At 41.2% G+C, this 9,353-nt stretch overlaps 1 pseudogene; it reads left to right on the forward strand.

Annotated features, from left to right (window-relative positions):
• The first annotated feature begins 255 nt into the window (after positions 1–255).
• LOC105741432 lies at positions 256–1,152 on the forward strand (annotated as a pseudogene).
• The last annotated feature ends 8,201 nt before the right edge of the window (positions 1,153–9,353 follow it).

Here is a 9,353-nt window from a genome sequence, read left to right on the forward strand (position 1 = left end):
AAATGCTTACACATCTGCAAAAATGTATCTTGTGGTAATTTTGAGAATAGCCAAAAGTAGAAGCAACACAATTTCTCCCTCAGTAGGAAAAATAAATTGGGAGATATTCATTTAATGAAATGTTTCTAATAGTAAAGAGGAACAAAATATAGCTAAGTACATCATCATGGATAAATCTTAAAAGAACAAATTTGGTCTTTCCATGCTCCCCAGCAGGGTGCATATGGCATTGTTCCTGATTCCCATCATAACTTAAAGGGAAACTTCACAATGTCCGGAGCCCTTGATGTCCTGCAAATGAAGGAGGAAGACATCCTCAAATTCCTTGCTGCAGGAACCCACTTAGGTGGCACCAACCTGGATTTCCAGATGGAGCAGTATATCTATAAAAGGAAAAGTGATGGAATCTACATCATAAATCTGAAGTGGACTTGGGAGAAGCTCCTCCTGGCAGCTCGAGCCATAGTGGCCATTGAAAACCCTGATGATGTCAGCGTTATATCCTCCAGGAGCACCGGCCAGCGGGCTGTGCTGAAGTTTGCTGCTGCCACTGGAGCTACTCCTATCGCTGGCCTCTTCACTCCTGGAACCTTCACTAACTAGATCCAGGCAGCCTTCCGAGAGCCACATCTTCTGGTGGTTACTGACCCCAGGGCTGACCACCAGCCCCTAACAGAGGCATCTTATGTCAATCTGCCAATCATTGCTCTGTGCAACACAGATTCTCCTCTCTGCTATGTGGACATTGCCATCCCGTGCAACAATAAGGGAGCTCACTCTGTGGGTCTGATGTGGAGGATGCTGGCCCTGGAAGTGCTGCACATGTGTGGCACCATCTCCTGTGAACACCTGTGGGAAGTCATGCCTGATCTGTACTTCTACCGGGATCCTGAAGAGATTGAAAAAGAAGAGCAGGCTGTTGCTGAAAAGGCTGTGACCAAGGAGGAATTTCAGGGAGAATGGACTGCACCAGCTCCAGAGTTCACTGCTGCTCAGCCTGAGCTCGCAGACTGGTCCGAGGGCATGCAGGTGCCCTCTGTGCCCATTCAGCGGTCCCCTACTGAAGACTGGAGTGCTCAGCTGGCCACAGAAGATCGGTCTGCAGCCCCTACCACGCAGGCCACTGAGTGGGCAGGAAACACCACCGAGTAGTCTTGAGCTGTTCTGCCAACACTTAAGCAAAATGGGAATGAGGCTGATGAAAAATAAAACAATTTCTAAAAAAAAAAAGAACAAATTTGCATGGAAAGAAAAGCAAGTTGTAAGAGACCACCTAAAGTAGGATACCATTTCACAAACTTTCACGATAAGCAAAGTTAAAAGCTACTTCTAGGTACTCACAGACGTGATTCCTACATATCATATTGGGGAAAAATTTTTTTTCTTTTAAATGACAACATAATGAGAAAAGAAAATCAGGATGTAATTACTTCTGGCTGAAAAGAAAGGAGAATGCATCCCAAAGGAACATTTTTAAATAGGCTCTGCTTCATTTAGATTGTAAAAGATTAAAAACCCAACATGCTTTTTCTAAGCCTTATTTGCACCCTGGGACTTCGCAGGGTGAATCCTTTCTGGCTGAGAAGACACCAGCACCAGGGACCTGGCCTCCCTTCCCACTCCCCTGATGAATGTCCATATACACTCTAGGAACTCGTTCTTCTGCAGGCCAGGGCTAAGAAGCAAGCCAAACATCTGGACTATGATTGTCTAGGTAAGGAAGGAGATCAGATCCCTCTCTCCCACCCAAGAGTCTCATGACTCCTACAGCTCTTCAAAGCCGAGCTATCTGGGGTAATCTGGTTACTCAGAAAGTCAAAGCCAGTTGGTATGGATCACTGTAGGGAAAAGGGGGAAGAAAGTCCCCAGTACATTCATAAAGACGCTATTGTGGGGTCAGGGAGATGGCTCAGTAGAAAAAGCATTTGCCTGGCAAGGGCAAGGGCCTGAGTTCAACCCCCAGTTCTGCAACAACAAAAAAAAAATTTAAAAAAAGATGCGATTGTGATTACAGGTAGGGAATGGAGAACATAAGAAAGCTGATCAGGATAAATTTCATGTTTTTGTTCCATTATCAAATCCTTGTTTGGCAGCATAGTCATTTTACACCTCATTGCTGCCCTGTGTTGTTAGCTGGGCCACCCCTAAAACTAGATATCATGACTAATGGTATTTTAGTTCCCTTTTTCCATATTTTGAATGCTTATTTTCTTTGGAAGATATTAGAATCCCATTTCAATGCCAACTATTTAATAGAATTGACACTTGGGGGATGATAGTGGAGACACAAAAATTAATCAGACAAGGTTCCTGCCCTGAAGTCACTTCTCCGGTTTAGCAGAGAATAGTGGAAATACATGCTCGGTGGTGAGGGCCAGGGAATATTCAGAAGAGAAAGTCAGGTCTGTTGATGAGCTTGGGGAGACAGGAAACAGCCATCAAAAGTAAGCAAATTCTGAAGCCAAAAGATCCAAGCCACTAATGTAAAATCTGTCCTTGACATGAGGGATTACTAAACATTTCCTGGGAGTTATTTCTGTCAAATGTTAGCTACATCATTTACTCTTTTGAATCTTAAACCAAGAGAAATTAATTGGGCATAATAAACTTGAATAATCTCCTCTATTGAATGAATGGATCTAACAAGATTAACTGTGTTCATATGTATCGAGCACTGAGCTAAAGACACAAAAACAAACAAGTCATGGTCCCTGCCCTTAGAGAATTTGTACATACCCATTGCTTTAAAAAAAAAAAATACAGTGTATGCTACAGAAAGAAAGTATTTATGGGAACCCCATTGCCCATGACAGCCAAAGGGGAAAGCAAACAATTTAATTTGTAGTTACTTAAAACAATACCTTCTACTTCATGGCTAATGTTCACTCAGCGGAAAGGGAAAAGGTAGACAGACACAGGCACATGCACGCCCACAGTTGCCCACATCCAAATTTTTAAACAGCCTCACAATACCACACAGCATCTACCAATTAATGCTTACGTGTGAAACTGTTTCCAAATGATTGGATGCTAATACACTTCCATCACTATATACTTTTAAATGGCAGGTCCCCTGATATATTTTATTTTGAGCTTTAAGTTACAGAAGCAGCAGGGGGCAACCTAACGTAGAGAACATGCGGTGGCAGTGGCAAGGGCCAAGCAAGGCTGTATCCTAAAGCCACTGGGGAAAAAAATGTTCACTTGGCTGAATACAAAATATGGCATAAAAGGAAATATACATTGGAGAGGAGAAATTTGGGGCAGTGAAATAACAGAAGGCAAAGAGTCCACTCTGGGATCAAATAAGATGAAACAAAATGAAATAAATATAAAATAAAATTTAAAGAACCTCTCACACCAGCTACAAGAAATCTATGAAAGCATAGAGACATACTTGTATTTTTGTTTTAACTCTGCCTGCAGGCACTTCTGAGCCCAAATAACTGTAGATCTGGGAATAACAGGTGTTTATTGATTTCTTTGTGATTTTTCTTTTTTATTTCTTCCCTCTTTTTTTTTCTTCCCCTGTAGTCCTGGAACAGAAAGACATATGTATTCCATATGTAACACTTTAGGAAATGAAAGGCAAGAGAAACACTGACCAGATACAGGGAGTAGGGACCACTTTCCCCGATACAACTTAATGGCAATAGCCCAGCTGCCTTCCTCATTTTATCCCAAGAAGGAAACGTTCCAGAAGTTCCCCATGAAAACATTAACTGACAAGAAGCTTGAATGTTAGAATGGACATCTCGACCAACCCTGAAGAACCAACTTTATAGATTTCTTCCTCGGGTTAATTCCTCAATTTCAAAGACAAGAAATACCATACAATCCCTGAAGAGCAATCAATGGTTTGGCTTCCCTTACTTTGGAAGCATAAAATAAAAAGGGAAATTAAATGGTCTCCAAAAATATCCACTTTTTTAAGCCTTTGACTGTTAAGTTGAGCTAAAAAAAAAATCACACATCACATTTGATTTGTTCTGAGCTATACCAAAAAAAAGTTTAAAAGATAAGAATATACCTCTCTGGGTGATGAATTATCCACCATAATCTAGCTGTCTTTTTTATTTTGCAGCAGGATGCCGTCTTCCACCCATCAAATCAAGATAAGCCCCTCTTATGTTTAAGTGTCTAATAATGTTCAGAGTCCGGGGCCACAGAGCAAACTAAAATACAGATTTTTACATCCCCCAGCCCATTTGAGGAAAGACTGTATCAGCTCGCGAGGCACGGGTTTAATTTTAAGGCAAAGAAAATTACATCTCCCAAAAGGACCAAACCTACTGAAATAGAAAAATTAAAAAAGAAGAGTAAGAACAAGAAGAAATTGGAAGTTAGACTCTGCTGGTATTTTGCAAAAGATGAAGAGGTTTGCAATAAAGCAGCGAATGGGGGGAAACGGGCAAGGGAAGCTATCTTCTGATCCCCATTTGGGAGGCAAATGGAAAACAGTGTGAACGATGTGGTCATAAAGCGAAGGGGCACACAGGGGGGTGGGCAGAGATAAGCAGCCTGCAGAAGAAAGGCGGGCAGGGGAGGAGGACTCCTATGAAGTCTGCAGGAAGCCCCGGGCTTCCGAAGATGAAACAAACTTCTCTGGGGAAAAAAATTTGTTTAAATATTCCTACATATGTCAAACGGTGAACTTGGGCTGCAAATAAGCTGCAGGGAAGACGAAGAGCAGCCTGTACTAAACAGCAGTGAGAAAGTGCGGGGTCCTGCAAGGGGGAATTCATTGTTCAGGAATTACAGTTGCATCGGGACCCAGCTTTTCTCTCGCTTCTTTTTTTTTTTTTTTTTGCAAAGGCTGCTGTCTGCAGATGCAAAAGCACATCCTGAGCGGGAGGTACACTCCCCTATAACATGACCATATTTTCTATAGCAATAATCTTCCTTCCATAAAAGGAAGCAAGAGAAAAAGGCTTACAGGAGACAGATACAATCTCATTCAAGGGGAAAAGCCAGGGTCACACTAGCAGATTACACAAAGGCATATGCAGGGTCTCTTGTTTATTATAATTTTAAATATTGATAAAGGGTCCTTTTATGCCTGCTAGTTTGCATCTTGGATTTGCAGGAAAATGTTAGTATATTGGAGGAGCAAAGGAGAAGACTACTTGTATCACTGATTTAAACACACATACATATTTGCTCCTCCCAGTGTAGCAGCAGCTTCTTAAAGCTACAAAAAGCTTCCTTTAAATTGTTCATTATTTCCTGTGTAGACCTGCACATTCGAGTGTTTTTCAGTGTTTTCTCCTAAGTTACCCGTTACCTACCCTATGCCCAGTATGAAACATTTTTAAATGAGTTAGTCTTTATTGAATTATGATTTCCAGCAGGCACTAATAACAAAATTCAAGTTGCTCTGGCAGACAAGAATTTTTAGGGTGCTGGGACATAACTGAGTTTTTAAGAGAATCTCCAAGAGCCACCCACGAAGTGTGTGTAGTAACCAGGTACCAATTGATGAAATACTTCAAATACTTAATTAGATTTGCCAAGGAGAAAAAAAAATCAATCATTAGGAGCCAACACCCTGGGAGATAAGGATGATAAAGCACTGTTATCGGCATACCCGGTGTGTAGTCCAAAGTAAAGCTTAACAAAATAAAGTTTTCAGAATTCCATCCCACAACCTCTGCAGCGAGCACAACACAATTAGCAACACATCAAAGAAAAAAAATGAGAGCAGCTTTTGCCCCCTGATTTCTTTTCCTTCAAGAATTTCTTCTGCCTGCATGAAAAGCATTTTGCAAGCGAAGGAAGAGAGACCTCCGGACTCTATCAGGGTTGCACCACTTCTGAACACCTGCACACTGAATTTGCTGTTTTCTTAACCATTTATTTTGTCTCCGACAGATTTTTCAAAGAGAAACGTGATAATCCCAGGGTTCTTTAGGTGCTCGCTGGGATGTTTAATCTAATAAAGCCACTACAGAATGCATTGGATTAAAGCAATAGGGCACACTCGTAATTTGGGATCCAGTAAAACATGTTAACCTTCAGGCATGGTGAGGTCAATCGTACAAAACGTCATTAGTAGGATAAAAGCACAACATCTCAGTACCATCTGCTTTCCTTCTTAAAGGGTCTTCATAACACTACTGTTTATGTGAGGCCATGGTAAAATAAGCTCAGCACACCACTGCCTCAGTCTCTGAGGGTTGCATTCTATCCTTAAAGCAAACAAACAGCATTAAAGTCTACAATGATCATGTGACAGACATATTTGTGAGTGGGAAGAAACAGAAATGAAATGACAAAGCATAATTTGATTGTAAATAGGATGAGATTGTTTTCCCCAAAATTGAAAATTGCCCTCCAATAAAAGTGATAGAATTTACTCATAAATTTCAAAAATTATCAAGTGTGGTGCCGCAAGCCTATAATCCCAGCAGTCAGGAGGCTGAGACAGGAAGACTGCTGCGAGTTCAGGGCCAGCCTGAAAGACATAGCGCAACCCTGTCTCAGAAAGAGAGAGGGGAAAAAAGATTAAAAATTAAGCCCATAATTTCCAAATGTGTTTTATACTGGCCTCTTCCCTTGGTTACAAAATGTATATTACATCTTGCAAATATATGTCACCTCCTACATCTGGCATCTGGCATTTATTCTTTTTTCTTTAATATTTTGGGATTTCTACATTGTTAAGAAGGAAATAACATGGCAGTTGTCCTCGTACCACCTGTTTCTGATACAGCCAGCTGCGGTGTGTGGTTGTCTATCTAGCAGAGATAGAGGCAAGTGGCCACTGGTAAGCAACAGGAATGCAATGTGAGCTCAGAACTCATTTTAAACTTCCTAGGAGCCACATTTAAAAAGTAAAAAAAAAAAAAAAAAAAGTCGTAAAATGTAATACTTTATTTATTTAATTTTAAATAAATGATCGACCCGAGCAGTGCTCATCAGATACTTTGCATCCTTTCTCTGGGTAAGCCCCTGAGCATTGGCACACATTTGACACTTAGAGCATACCTCAGTCAGGCCTAGTCCCACCTCAAGGGTTCACTGGTTAGTTGCTACTGGGCTAGGTAACAGGTGAAGGAGCCATAATGGAAAAGGAGCAAGGCAGACACAGAACCAGGCACCACCTGGGTGGGAGGTGGAAGGTACATGCCGCAATTCCCTTCTTGGTTCTCCCATTTCCAGTCCATCTCCAACTGTGGGAATTTCCCAAAGTTCCACCCTTTACCTGCCACCCTTCTTGCATTGGCTAAATCATTCATTTCTTCATTCACAGACTTCGACTGGATGCTTATGATGTGATGCGAGATGGAAAAACAAGGTCTACGCAAGTCAACCCTACCCCTTGCATGTGTTGACCTATGGTGGATGATACTAATTATTGCATAGAACATAGAACTGCAGAGTGGGGTGAGGGGAGGGAGTGGCTAACAGCTCAGATCCTGCCTCCTGGAAAAGATGTTTCCTGGAGGACTCCTCATCCACTCCCCAGCCTTTATCCTTTATCCGCTGTCTTCCATTTAGATGTGAGCCCTATGACAGTAGGGAACTGGTGAGTCTCATTCACCCTGTGCTTTAACAGATTAGGCAGTAAGTCAACAACATTTCTTCTTTCCTTCCTTCCTTCCTTCCTTCCTTCCTTCCTTCCTTTCTGCCAGACATCTAGCCATCCCATCCTTCCTTTCCAAAAATACTGCCACCAACAGGGCACTTCATTTCAAGACTTATTATAACCCTTCTTACCTAACATCTCCAGACCATAACTCCTCCTCTTTGTGTTGAGCACCACCAGGATAAGACACAAAGAACACTGATTTCATTACATCAATCCCCTGTTCAAAACACCAACCTCCATTTAAGAAAAAAAGACCCAACACCTTATTGAGGGGAGAAAATAGGTTCTGTAATTTAGTCATCAAGATTTTTCTCTAATCTTGTTCTATCACTATTTCCCTCATCTGCAATAAGAAGTTCTCATTTGGGTGATATGGAGAAATCAATAGACATGCTAAATGTTCTCCCCCTATGGCCAGTATTTATTTTAGTAAAATATAAAAAAAAAAATTTAAAACACTCTTTCCCTCCCTTTCTCTCACTCTGGAAGAAGAGCCAACCTGAAATTCTTGGTTATCCAACGGACTTTACCCTCCAGTGAGAGCTGAGTCCCAACTAAGAGATAGCAGTTTCCACAGCTTGAAGAAGCTTGTAGGTAACATAATTCAGACCACAGTGGCTCTATGAAAACTCATGATGCACACTCAATGTGACGGCCAAGACACCATCAGGACAGCCAAGTGCCTCCGAATTGCCTCACTTGTGTCAACAATGGACCTGGTCCCACCCAGACCTCTTTGTTCTGGGTGACAAAAGTCCAGACTTCTAACAGGAACCAGGGGAAATCATATAAAAACAGACACTGAACTTACAGCCACTTATAGCCAGTGGAGAATATGATTTTATTTGATGAAGATATAAAAAGAAAATCATCCTATCATGTTGTCTTCAAAACAATATTCCCCAGTTCCAGGATTGCCCCCCCCCCCAATTCCTTTGCCTCTTCCTCCTTGGCCTGCATGGACACTTTGGGATGCTCAGGCTTATCAGCCTGCTGCAAAATGAAAGCATAGAAGGGGAAGAATGTCTTTTCATTATGTATTTTTGGCTAAGTCAATAGGAAGAAAAAAATATTAAGCTATCAATGGTCTGTGTAACAGCTCCTTGACTCATCAGAAGACCTCAAGTCAAATGCAAAAAGTAGTTTTAAAAAGAGAGGGCTGTAGTAGTAAAAGAGGGACAATATCTTAAGCTTTGACTAAGGTTTATGCTCTCAGTTCAGCATGAAATACTAACTAAATTAAATTATGTAAGAATATTCAACTAAGCAAGGACAGAACCGGCTTTATCATTCATAAAATCCAAAGAATGCACTGTTAATTTTTAACCATGTCTGTAATATTGCCATTCTCATTCCAGGCTTCAGACCCCAGAGGAGTGACTCTAAGCATTTATTACTCATTCTTTTAATTATTGTCCTTAATTAAATAACACCTTTAAGAATTATTTAACCACAAAGTGTATGCCTTGTCTCCTTAATTAGAATGTAAGATCTTCCAGCCTAATTCACCAAAATATATTAAGTACCTACAAGATTCAAGACATAGTCTAAGAGCAGAGATTTCTCTCTAGGTGGTCAGATTTAACTCCATATTTGATAGCAGTCACTTTGAATGTGAAAGATTTCTGAGCTGTAGCTCAGTGTGGTCGTTTTAGGGCTGTATTTCCATGTGGAAAGTGGCACTAGGTAAGCGGGGCTTGGAGGGGATCCAAAAAGCAGATGGACGAGTTTGCCAGCCAGATTTCTGAATTTCATGAACTGT

Source organism: Octodon degus, unplaced genomic scaffold, assembly GCF_000260255.1.
Source record: "Octodon degus isolate 3935 unplaced genomic scaffold, OctDeg1.0 scaffold00011, whole genome shotgun sequence".
Lineage (NCBI taxonomy): Eukaryota > Metazoa > Chordata > Mammalia > Rodentia > Octodontidae > Octodon > Octodon degus.